Here is a 13688-nt window from a genome sequence, read left to right on the forward strand (position 1 = left end):
CTGACATTATAAGCTTCTTTCAAAACACCAGCAATGATCCCCTCACAGGGTCTCCAGAAGTTTTTCCTAATGAGTTACAAAGGAACTGACCAAAGTCAGAGGAGTCATCTGGTCCTCTTCATGCTGACTCCTATCAGAATCAGTGATTTAGAATGGGAAGTTTACTGCTGCAACCTGATTAAAGCAGGAAACTGCTGCTTCCGGGATAAAACATAGCAAAGTAGCATTTTTCTGGTGGTCCAGTGGTTAAGAATCTGCCCGCCAATGTGGGGAACGTGGGTTCCATCTCTGGTCTGGGAAGGTTTCACATGCTGAGGGGCAGCTAAGCCCCTGTGCCACAACTACTGAACTTGTGCTCTATAGCCCTGGAGCCGTGACTACTGACCCTGCACCCGAAACAAGAGAAGAGCCCTCACTCACCAAAACCAGAGCAGGCCCTCCACAGCAGTGAAGACCCAGCACAGCCAAATGAATCAATAAATACAGGTTTTAAAATAAATGTAACCTAAAAATACAGCAAAGTAGATTTCCCAACATTTTCTAATTAAACAACATGAATATTTAGTGAGGTCTCAAATCTTCCAAAGTTCTTTTTGTGTGTGTGACTGTATTTCATCATCTTTGGGGTAGATTAGGAAGTTACGTGGTAGATTTTGTTCCTTGGATCAATAGCTTTCTATTTGTTTTAAGGGGATGCGTTATTTTTGTTTACAGAGATGTTAAGATTTTTATTTACAGAGATGTTAAACTAGTTTTGTGGCAAGCTCCTGAGCCTTTTTTTCCCCCTCAGTTTGCCTCCAAGTGATGTCAGATCTCATCACAGTTATCACTGGAATTAGTTCTGATGACCTCTGCCAGCTCAGCCAGTGAACTGTTATCTTTCCAGTTGAACTGTTTAAAGGCGGGGCTGGTGAAGCCCCTCCTGGGGACTGTGTAACCTGGTCTAATCTTTTCCTTAAAGAGATAGTTCAGTACCGTTCAGTCCCTCATCCGACTCTTTGTGACCCCATGAACGCAGCACGCCAGGCCTCCCTGTCCATCACCAACTCCCAGATTCACATCCATCGAGTCAGTGGTGCCATCCAGCTGTCTCATCCTCTGTCGTCCCCTTCTTCTCCTGCCCCCAATCCCTCCCAGCATCAGAGTCTTTTCCAATGAGTCAACTCTTCACATGAGGGGGCCAAGGTACTGGAGTTTCAGCTTTAGCATCATCCCTTCCAAAGAAATCCCAGGGTTGATCTCCTTCAGAATAGACTGGTTGGATCTCCTTGCAGTTCAAGGGACTCTCAAGAGTCTTTTCCAACACCACAGTTCAAAAGCATCAATTCTTCGGCGCTCAGCCTTCTTCACAATTCAACTCTCACATCCATACATGACCACAGGAAAAACCATAGCCTTGACTAGACGGACCTTAGTTGGTAAAGTAATGTCTCTACTTTTGAATATGCTATCTAGGTTGGTCATAACTTTTCTTCCAAGAAGTAAGTGTCTTTTAATTTCATGGCTGCAGTCACCATCTGCAGTGATTTTGGAGCCCCCAAAATAAAGTCTGACACTGTTTCCACTGTTTCCCCATCTATTTCCCATGAAGTGATGGGACTGGATGCCATGATGTTCGTTTTCTGAATGTTGAGCTTTAAGCCTACTTTTTCACTCTCCACTTTCAATTTCATCAGGAGGCTTTTTAGTTCCTCTTCACTTTCTGCCATAAGGGTGGTGTCATCTGCATATCTGAGGTTATTGATATTTCTCCAGGCAATCTTGATTCCAGCTTGTGCTTTTTCCAGTCCAGCGTTTCTCATGATGTACTCTGCGTATAAGTTAAATAAGCAGGGTGACAATATACCGCCTTGAAGTAATCCTTTTCCTGTTTGGAATCAGTCTGTTGTTCCATGTCCAGTTCTGTTGCTTCCTGGCCTGCATACAGATTTCTCAAGAGGCAGGTAAGGTGATCTGGTATTCCCATCTCTTTCAGAATTTTCCACAGTTTATTGTGATCCACACAGTCAAAGGCTTTGGCATAGTCAATAAAGCAGAAATAGATGTTTTTCTGGAACTCTATTGCTTTTTCCATCATCCAGCGGATGTTGGCAATTTGATCTCTGGTTCCTCTGCCTGTTCTAAAACCAGCTTGAACCTCAGGAAGTTCACGGTTAACGTATTGCTGGAGCCTGGCTTGGAGAATTTTGAGCATTACTTTACTAGTGTGTGAGATGAATGCAATTGTGTGGTAGTTTGAGCATTCTTTGGCATTGCCTTTCTTTGGGATTGGAATGCAAACTGACCTTTTCCAGCGCTGTGGCCACTGCTGAGTTTTCCAAATTTGCTGGCATATTGAGTGCAGCACTTTGACAGCATCATCTTTCAGGATTTGAAACAGCTCAACTGGAATTCCATCACCTCCACTAGCTTTGTTCGTAGTGATGCTTTCTAAGGCCCACTTGACTTCACATTCCAGGATGTCTGGCTCTAGATGAGTGATCACACCATTGTGATTATCTGGGTCATGAAGATCCTTTTTGTACAGTTCTTCTGTGTATTCTTGCCATCTCTTCTTAATATCTTCTGCTTCTGTTAGGTCCATACCATATCTGTCCTTTATCAAGCCCATTTTTGCTGGAATGTTCCCTTGGTATCTCTAATTTTCTTGAAGAAATCTCTAGACTTTCCCATTCTGTTGTTTTCCTCTATTTCTTTGCTTTGATCGCTGAAGAAGGCTTTCTTATCTCTCCTTGCTATTCTTTGGAATTCTGCATTCAGATACTTTATATCTTTCTTTTTCTCCTTTGCTTTTCGCTTCTCTTCTTTTCACAGCTATTTGTAAAGCTTCCCCAGACAGCCATTTTGCTTTTTTGCATTTCTTTTCCATGGGGATGGTCTTGATGCCTTTCTCCTGTACAATGTTATGAACCTCATTCCATAGTTCACCAGGCACTCTATCTATCAGATCTAGGCCCTTAAATCTATTCCTCACTTCCACTGTATAATCATAAGGGATTTGATTTAGGTCATTACCTGAATGGTCTAGCGGTTTTCCCTACTTTCTTCAATTTAAGTCTGAATTTGGTAATAAGGAGTTCGTGATCTGAGCCACAGTCAGCTCCTGGTCTTGTTTTTGTTGACTGTATAGAGCTTCTCCATCTTTGGCTGCAAAGAATATAATCAATCTGATTTCAGTGTTGACCATCTGGTGATGTCCATGTTAGAGTCTTCTCTTGTGTTGTTGGAAGAGGGTGTTTGCTATGACCAGTGCATTTTCTTGGCAAAACTCTATTAGTCTTTGACCTGCTTCATTCCACATTCCATGGCCAAATTTGCCTGTTACTTCAGGTGTTTCTTGACTTCCTACTTTTGCATTCCAGTCCCCTATAATAAAAGGACATCTTTTTTAGGTGTTAGTTCTAAAAGCTCTTGTAGGTCTTCATAGAACCATTCAACTTCAGCTTCTTCAGTGTTACTGGTTGGGGCATAGACTTGGATTACCGCGATATTGAATGGTTTGCCTTGGAGATGAACAGAGATCATTCTGCCATTTTGGAGATTGCATCCAAGTACTGCATTACGGACTCTTTCGTTGACCATGATGGCTACTCCATTTCTTCTGAGGGATTCCTGCCCATAGTAGTAGATAGAATGGTCATCTGAGTTAAATTCACCCATTCCGGTCCATTTTAGTTCTCTGATTCCTAGAATGTCGAAGTTCACTCTTGCCATCTCTTGTTTGAACACTTCCAATTGGCCTTGATTCATGGATCTGACATTCCAGGTTCCTATGCAGTATTGCTCTTTACAGCATCGGATCTTGCTTCTATCACCAGTCACACCCACAGCTGGGTATTGTTTTTGCTTTGGCTCCATCCCTTCATTCTTTCTGGAGTTATTTCTCCACTGATCTCCAGTAGCATATTGGGCACCTACTGATTTGGGGAGTTCCTCTTTCTGTATCCTATCATTTTGCCTTTTCATATTGTTCATGGGGTTCTCAAGGCAAGAATACTGAAGTGGTTTGCCATTCCCTTCTCCAGAGGACCACATTCTGTCAGACCTCTCCACCATGACCCGCTCGTCTTGGGTTGCCCCATGGGCATGGCTTGGTTTCACTGAGTTAGACAAGGCTGTGGTCCTGGTGTGATTAGATTCACTAGTTTTCTGAGTATGGTTTCAGTGTGTCTGCCTTCTGATGCCCTCTTGCAACACCTACCATCTTACTTGGGTTTCTCTTATCTTGGGCGTGGGGTATCTCTTCACAGCTGCTCCAGCAAAGCGCAGCCGCTGCTCCTTACCTCGGATGAGGGGTATCTCCTCACCACCGCCCTTCCTGACCTTCATCGTGGGATGGCTCCTAGGGAACACTAATTAGACCAGCTTGTTTGGTCCAAGGGCAAGATGAACTAGATAACTGCAGAGAGGCTAGATCTTTGTCATTGGGGATGGTTATAACAGGACTCTCTAAAAATGTGAAAAAGTCCGTTTAGGCTAAATTTCTTACCAAAGTCCAGGTCTTTACCTCAGTTGCTCAGTCGTGTCCGACTCTTTGCGACCCCATGGACTATAGCCTACCAGGCTTCTCTGTCCATTGGATTTTCCAGGCAATAGTACTGGAGTGGATTGCCATTTCCTTCTCCAGGGGATCTTCCCAACCCAGGGATCGAACTTGGGTCTCCCACATTGTAGACTGACACTGAACCGTCTGAGCCACCAGGGAAGTAATAGAGGATTTACTACTACTTTTTAAAATAATTAGTTGGTTAGTTTTTGATTGTGCTGCATTTGGGTTTTCTGTAGTTGCAGAAAGTGTGGGCCACTCTCTAATTGTGGTGTGAGAGATTCTCACGGCAGTGCTTCCCTTGTCGTGGAGCACAGGCTCTGGAGCGTGTGGGCTTTTCATTCTTGTGGCATGTGGACTCAGTGGTTGTAGCTCCTGGGTTCTAGAGCACAGGCTCAGTGCTTGTGGCACACAGACTTAGTTGTTCCTTGGCATGTGAGATCTTCCTGGACCAGGGATCGAACCTTTGTCTCCTGCGTTGGCAGGTGGATTCTTTACCTGTGAACCACCAGGGAAGCCCAAGGATTTACTACTTCTTGGTCTCTTGCCTTTAAAAATGACAGGGTCCATGACTACCTTTCCCTTTGGCTTTCTTTTTTTGGTATTTTGGGTATTTAGGTTCCTTTACTTTTAAAATATATTTCTATGACATGAGTTTAGTTCTTACAGTATTTCTAAAGGATTGGATTTTTATGGTCCTTTTCTATCTATTTTGTCTTAGATCCACATTTCCTTTTGGGGGTTTATTTATTTTTCATTTTTCAATCATACTTTCTAAAAAATATTCATTTATTTATTTGGCTGCATCAGGTCATAGTCGCAGTGCACAGGTTTAGTGGCTCTGTGGCATGTGGCATATGGGATCTTAGTTCCCCAGCCAGGGATTGAACCTGCTTTGTGGATTCTTAAGCACTAGACCACTGGGGAAGTCCTCATATTTTTTTATATATGAAATGCTGATAGCATTACTAGCTTTATCATAATTAACAATAAACAAAACTTGAGAAAAGAGTGAAAGCTAGTCCCATATATATCATTCAGCACTGGTCATTTTTGGCAGCTAAAAGCATATTCCACTAACATCCAGAGGAGGAAAACAGACATCCGAGGGCTCCTTACACGTGGCTTTCTGTTGTGGTGCTAGTGTTTCTGTTAGTTCCATCCATGAGACAGGCAAGTTCTGGCTCTTCTCTAGCACATTGGGTCTGGCTCTTCTCTAGCACATTGGGTCACAGTTACTGTTCAGGGAGGGGCCTGTAGGGCTTTCTGTCATTGTCCCCAGGCTTGGGAGATTCTTAACTCTTCTCTTCCCACTTGCTTCACTCCCAGTGCAGTCTAGTTCACAGCCTTTAACTGCCAGATTCCTACCATCTAGGATGGGAAGTGCCCTCTCTATAGCTGAAGGGAAGAAGCATCCTTATCTGCAAACACAAAGGGATGCCAAGAGGAATCCGAACAAACAGGCTTGCTAAATTTCCCCCAGTAAATGTACTACAATTACCTCGCTCCTTTCCTATCATATTCCTCCACAGCCACATACTCTTCCATCAAGCCTACCATAAAGTACTCAGGTCTATTTCTTTGGGAATACTTTCAGTATACTTTATTTACTTATGAAGTCTCTTGTGTCACATAAAACTTGTATTAAATAAATTTGTGTGCTTTTCTCTTGTTAATCTTTGTCAGTTTAATTTTCAAACCCAGCCAGAGACCCTCAGAAGGTCAAGGAAAACTTCCCCCTCCTCACACCACAAAGAGCCAGAAAAGCCGTCTCTACCCCAGCTAGCTCAGCAGCAGGTGCATCTCCTTGTTATGTCTGCCATCTCTTTTAATGGTGACTGAAGCAATAATAGTTCTGTTGGTGCCCTGAACTTCTGAAATGCTGTTTCTTGGCTTCTTGAAATATGTCCTGTTCCAGGGAAGAAGGAGGAGAGGAGGTCAAGTGAACCCATGCTTTTGCTGCTTTTTCAAACTCCTTCAGCTTAAAATATTCAGTATACTAAGGTGCCATACACTGGGGTGGGGGTGTGTGTTTGTGTCTGTATGCTCAGTCATGGCTGATTCTTTGTGACACCATGGACTATAGCCTGCCAGGCTTCTCTGTCCATGGGATTTCCCAGGCAAGAATACTGGACTGGGCTGCCATTTCCTTCTCCAGAGGATCTTCCCGACCCAGGGATCAAACCTGTGTTTCTTGCATCTTCTGCATTGGCAGGCAGATTCTTTACCACTGTAGCACCTGGGAAGCCCATATTTTGGGGGTAGCATGTCTTGAACCCCAGCAGTGGTTTGGAACTTTTTTAATGTTACCAAGGTAGCTATTTCAAGGAAGGCAAACCACAGGAAGAAAGTAATGCAAATTTATGAGAAGACTGAAGAAAATAAAATGCCCAGGATTAAAAATTAAAATGTCAATAGATATCTAAAACTAAAATAGTAAAAAAAACCTTAAGACATGAACCATATTTCTATTCCAAACTGGTTCTTGAGCTCACTCATTTACCTTCTTTTCAAATTATGTCAAAATATCAAACAAAGAATGGAGAAAAATGGTATAAAAGTTGGAAAACTATATTAATAAGGCCTTTAATTAGCTAGATATTTTGAAGTTTTGCAAACTAAGATGAAAACAGTTTGACTGAGATAATGATGATTCTAGGGTTCATTATTCCTTGGGAAAGAAGGTGAGTTCCCTCTAGGAAGTAAGTCCCTGCACCAGTTTGGGATCTCTGAGTGATGTGAATTCCTTTTGCTCAGGTCTTGAGGTGGGCTTCCCTCATGGCTCAGCTGGTAAAGAATCCACATGCAATGTGGGAAACCTGGGTTAGATCCCTGAGTTGGGAAGATTCCCCTGGAGAAGGAAATGGCTACCCACTCCAGTATTCTAGCCTGGAGAATTCCATGGACCGTATAGTCCATGGGGTTGCAAAGAGTCAGACACGACTGAGCGACTTTCACTGAGGAAGTTCCTCATGATCTGGAAGCCTAAGGCCACATGTCAGTTCATCCAGTTCTATGTTAATGTATAACATAGAGGGAAAATAGGATGTCAATAGTTTCTAGAATATGTTCCAACCTGCTGGACAGGGATAACAGTGCCTCCCAGTCTTGGCAGTGTGCACATTTCTTAGTCAATCTGGGTGCCCAGTTCTGCTCTCTGGAAGATTACCTTTACCTTTCATAGCCTCTTCACAAGGGGGAGGATCTACCCTTTGAAGGCTGGGCAACTTCAGAAGCTCCTTTCTGTTGCTGTGGGTTCATGGTCAAAGGGTTGAGCAATCACATGCATTTTTTTTTTCTCCCACATGTTTAAATCTTTATGGTTTTGAGATCTATCAGTGTACTGAAAACTACTGCTTTTCCTTATTTTCATTTAAAAGAAAATTATTTATTTGGCTGCTCTGGGTCTTAGTTGCGACCTGCGGGATCTAGTTCCCTGACCAAGGGTTGAACCTAGTCTTCCTGCATTGGGAGTGCAGAGTCTTGACCACTGGAAGGCTAGGGAAGTCCCTTCTTTTCACTTTTAAAGAACATTGTGAAACCCCGTTTTTCAGCTGCAGGTCATGAACTCTAATTAGTGAGATGGACATCAATTTAATGTGTTGTTGCTGCTGCTGCTGCTGCTACTAAGTCACTTCAGTTGTGTCCAACTCTGTGCGACCCCATAGACGGCAGCCCACCAGGCTCCCCCATCCCTGGGATTCTCCAGGCAAGAACATTGGAGTGGGTTGCCATTTCCTTCTCCAGTGCATGAAAATGAAAAGTGAAAGTGAAGTCTCTCAGTCGTGTCTGCCTCTTTGCGACCCCGTGAACTGCAGCCCACCAGGCTTCTCCATGCATGGGGTTTTCCAGGCAAGAGTACTGGAGTGGGGTGCCATCGCCTTCTCTGTAATGTGTTGTTACTAGCAATTAAAGAAAAGATAAAGAAAAAAACCAGAACAGAATATATAAGTGCATGGCACATGGCAAAAATAAGTGTTTTTTTTTTTGAAAAAAAATTTTTTTTACAAATATGTTTGAATGTGGGTACTGGCTTGGAATGCAAAAATATATGGATTACTAAAAGCCACAAGAGAAGCTCTCATTCTCCAACAAGCTCTTCTGAAGAATCCTAATCTGTAGATTTATATAACTAAGTTAGGACTACAACTAATTCAGGCAGAAGTGAGATTTTTAGAAACAGTGGTACTGGGATCATTACTTCTATTTTCTGTTCTGTTTTGTTATTAAAATAGCTTGTAGAGACTTTGTCAATGAAATTAAGTAATTAGCGCCCTCTTCTGTTCTTCAACACCACTGCTGCTGCTGCTAAGTCACTTCAGTCGTGTCCGACTCTGTGTGACCCCATAGACGGCAGCCCACCAGGCTTCCCCTGTCCCCGGGATTCTCCAGGCAAGAACACTCAAGTAGGTTGCCATTTCCTTCTCCAATGCATGAAAGTGAAAAGTGAAGGGGAAGTTGCTCAGTCGTGTCCGACTCTTCGCAACCCTGTGTACAGCAGCCTGCCAAGCTCCTCTGTCCATGGGATTTTCCAGGCAAGAGTACTGGAGTGAGGTGCCATCGCCTTCTCCGACAACACCACTACACATATCTATTTCAAAGAATCCCTGGTGGCTCAGATGGTAAAGAATCTGCCTGTGATGCGGGAGACTCAGGTTTGATCCCTGGATAGGGAAGATCTCCTGGAGAAGGGAATGGCTACTCACTCCAGCATTTTTGCCTGGAAAATTTCATGGACAGAGGAGCCTGGTGGGTTACAGTCCATGGGATCACAAAAAGTTGGACACGACTGGAGGACTAACACTTTTGCACATACTTATTTTAGCACTTGACACATTGTATTAATATGTAGGCGATGTACTGGGTCTTCTTTCACGTCTGAGGTACAGGGCATCCTGTTACTCTGCTACTACTGAGTCACTTCAGTCGTGTCTGACTCTGTGCGACCCCATAGACAGCAGCCCACCAGGCTCCCCCATCTCTGGGATTCTCCAGGCAAGAACACCAGAGTGGGTTGCCATTTCCTCCTCCAAGGCATGAAAGTGAAAAGTCAAAGTGAAGTCGCTCAGTCGTGTCTGACTGTTAGCGACCCCATGGACCGCAGCCCACCAGGCTCCTCCGTCCATGGGATTTTCCAGGCAAGAGTACTGGAGTGGGGTGCCATTGACTTCTCCATCCTGTTACTCTAACCATCCCTTATACATTTTGGATCATTTCTGCTCCTTCCACTGCATTTAGCTTAGTTGCTTGCTTATTGGGAACTCTATAAATATTCATTTAAAATAAAGGAACCAGATAAGGAATGAAGTGGACCATTACAGCATTGCCTTCTCATTTTGGCCAAAATTTTATTTTTCCAGTCTAATTTCCCCTTGTACCTCTCATGATCTTACACCAAGAAAATTGATTTGCCTTAAATAGTCTGAAGGAACATTTTTTAAGCTAGTCAAATTTGAACATGATATTTTGAACAGATCAAGCCCCCAAGTACATATTTAGTTTAAATATGCAAGTAAATGAAACAAAAACTAACATATGGTTTTTAAAACGCAGCTTTTCCTTTCACTGTGTTTGTGTGGGAAAACCTAACCATTTGTTGTCCGGTTTAAAAAAAACAACTGTTACTAATAGAGATTGCATGCTTCATTAGGATTCCAAATAGTCCTGGAAATAGAATTTTCCTCATGGTATAAATTGCCTTCCCAGCCCCCAGCTTTCAAAGTTTTGGAATTTGTATTGTCTTACCAGTTTCTTCATTTTTTGCTCTGCAATATGATTTGCCCATGTGCCTAAACTTTTGTTCAATGACTATAAAAATAATTCCTGTATTAGATGACTGGTCTGCAATTAGATTTTGATTATATTATGGAATTCTGCAGGAATTTGTACTAGTATGGGAGGGGGAAATCCCAATATATTCCCTAAGGGAAATATGTAATGTCAAAGTTTCAATATTATTTCTTAGGCTGTAGGAAGTACTTCAGTTATATGTCTGTCCTGCCCATCAGGCTCTGGCCATCTTGAAAGCTGTAGATATTGGCTCTGTGGGAGGTCTTTCTGGAAACAAAACACGTAGAAGCTGAGTTGTGAAGCTTTTAGGAGGAAGGAGAGGGGACTCTGTCCATCTCTGACACTATTGTTTCCTCCAAAATACTTCATTCTGCTCCCCAATTCCCAATAACAACACAAGTTGGGAAGAAACAGAAGATGGGGAAAGTTCACATTAATTAGCATGCTTTCTTCTTTTACAAAGTATTCATTCTATGCTGGGAACTGAAACTTGAGATGTGTAACTGGTTATAAGAAAATCTTACTTGAATTGAAGGACTTAGGCAGGCATAACTCAGTTACTTTACCTTCATCCAGCATTCACAGGATAAATCTCTTTCCCGAGGTATTAAAATAGGGAACCTGGAGTTTAGAATTCAGATATCTAGTCCAGACTCATTCTGGATCTTGACAATTTAACCTATACTTTTTCCTTATTTGTAAGGTGAAAATTGCATTTGCTTGTAATATTTTTGACATTTCCATATAAAAGAGGAAACAATTATATAGGCTTGTTATAGAAAAAGCATACGAATAGCCTATTTAAAAATGTTATTTATTGTCTATTGGTAAGAAGTTTTGGGGCTTCCCTCATGGTTCAGACAGTAAAGAATCTGCCTGCAATGCAGGAGATCTGGGGAAGATCCCCTGGAGAAGGGAATGGCAACCCATTCTAATATTCTTGCCTGGAGAATTCCATGGACAGAGGAGCTTGGCAGGTTACAGTCCATGGGGTTGAAAAGACTTGGACATAACTGAGCGACTGAACAATAATAATAAGAAGAAGGAGTTTACCCTTAAAACATTTTTTTCTTTTGTAGGCAAAATTTGTTTCAGTGTGTAGTTTCTTAGTATTTAAAAGCTTGAAATGGGTTGCCAATAATAACAGTAAACATAATGGACATTTTTGAGAGCTAATTTTGTACTAGACACTTTGCTAAGAGCTTCACATGTATTGGTCTTCTGTTTAGTTATTTTGGAGGCATGCATTTCTTTCATTAACTGACATTGTAGAACTGCAGAAATGTGTTTATTATCAATGTAAGTGTTCCAGTGAATTTTCCACATTCCTGAGTAGATAAAAGATTACCAAAATAGTAATAATTGTTGAACCTGGATAATACAATACCTAGAGTGTCCTTATACTAATCTACTTTTGGGTACGTATAAAATTTTCCATAGTAAAAAGTGAAAAACAAACTGAAACCCATAATACAATCCCATCATCCAAGATCATCCATCCTGCTTATGTTCCTTTCTTTCCCTCTCCTGCTCCACATGACAGTTGGCCACGTATGTGGATACATGTCTCTCAAGCTGGGGAGGAAAAAACCAGTGGACTTACCCTGGTCTGCCCACTCCCCCCTACCCCATCCTTCTTGATGGACTTAGCAAGTTTCTCTTCTCATTTTTCTCCCTCTCATACGGGTATGAATCTGTACAAAACATGCTGTCTTTCTTTGGTGGCACATTCAGGAGAGGATACTTAGGGGACACCTGCTCTTTTCATCTGCCAGATTCTCCTCCTACCCTTATTTGGGAAGAGCAACCCCTTTCCTATGGTGAGCAAATCCTCCCCCAAGTTCTGGTGGGGCTGTTCCTCATAATATTCCACCCCAGCCCTGGGGAGGCATGGGTATCTAGTCAGGAGTGGGACACATATATACTGTTGATGACCAAAATAATTGATCTGTATAGATGGACACATGACTTGAAGCAGGTCAGTTAGAATACTTTCAATCTTGTTTATAGATGGTAAAAGCAGGAAGTACTCCCTTCCCACCCCCACGCACCCCACTCCCCCCCAACCCTCCAGGGTGTTAGCTGAGATGGTTGAAGCCTGGAGCTGTCTCTAGCCATGCTCCATCCCCACCAGCCTATAGAGGACGCTCGTGTGTAGTAGGAGAGAATACAATCAAAACTGGAAAAAAGCAGAGAAAGAGTAGGAACAAAAGTGAGAATGAGCGTACTGATGACTGAACTCCAGGATCTAGTCATTACTGCAGCCCTTATCCTTTCTCCTGTCTTAAGTTAGGAGTCAGCACATTGCTTTTTGCCCTCAAGCTAATTTGAGTTGGGATTTTTATCTAAAAGTCTTCATCATTACAGGGAGCAGATCTGTGACAGCTACTGCTCTGTATTTCAGGAGTACTATCTATATTCCAGCTAAGACTTCAGCAATGCCTGGTACATGGCAAGTGCTTCAGACATAAGTGTTGAAAGATCAGTAGGTCCTCCTTGATAATTGTTAAGCTCCTCGGTCATCCTCTTGATTTCTTGGTGCATGTATTAAAACAGAGAGAATATTCATCTCCTTCACTCTCTTGTTTCATGCTGGTAACTTAAAGATTTGATTTGAGTCTCTCAAACACAGCTATTTTTGCAACTGAAAACATGATTTTTTTGCACAGCTAGAGAAAGCTATTTCCAACACAGATTTCTAGTTCAGTTTTCTAAGAACTCGGTAAGATTTGCAGCACAGCGGGCCCACCGCAAGGCACATCAATCATCTCCCGTTTATCGGGTACCTTTTACAGGATTTTCTGTGATCCTGGTGTCAGTGCGCACTGTGTATCAAGGCAGAGGTGATATGGAGGAGTCTGGCAGCTATTTAGAAGGGAGGCCAGGCAGTGCTGTGCCAGTATAATTAATGAGAGTCATCGCTCTGAAAGCCAGAGGAGAGTGGGGGTTGGGAAGGATGTCTTTCACCAGTCAATGGCATTTAAGAAAAATCGGTGCTTTCATAGCCCTTTTACTGCTGTGAGGAGGTTAAGTCAAAGGACTGCTGTAAAGGGCTTTCTGTAACTCCCTGCGAGGATGGAGGTCCCTGTGTATGGGGAAGCAGGGAGAATTCAACCCCAGATTTTTCAGCAAGGCTGGTTTCAACCTTGAATTGAGCTCCCAGCAGGAGTTCCTTATGCTTGGAAATCCTTACTAAAAGATTATAGCTTACGTGACCAAGAGACCAGTCAAAAAATGTACTTTATTACCATTTAAGACTTATGTTTTACCTGCTCAAAGAAGTGTTAACCTAGGTCCCATTTTCTCCAATTCCCTTGTAACCAGTGAAGGAAGAATGGGGTGTTATTTGGTT

Source organism: Capricornis sumatraensis, chromosome 1, assembly GCF_032405125.1.
Source record: "Capricornis sumatraensis isolate serow.1 chromosome 1, serow.2, whole genome shotgun sequence".
NCBI classification, from domain to species: domain Eukaryota; kingdom Metazoa; phylum Chordata; class Mammalia; order Artiodactyla; family Bovidae; genus Capricornis; species Capricornis sumatraensis.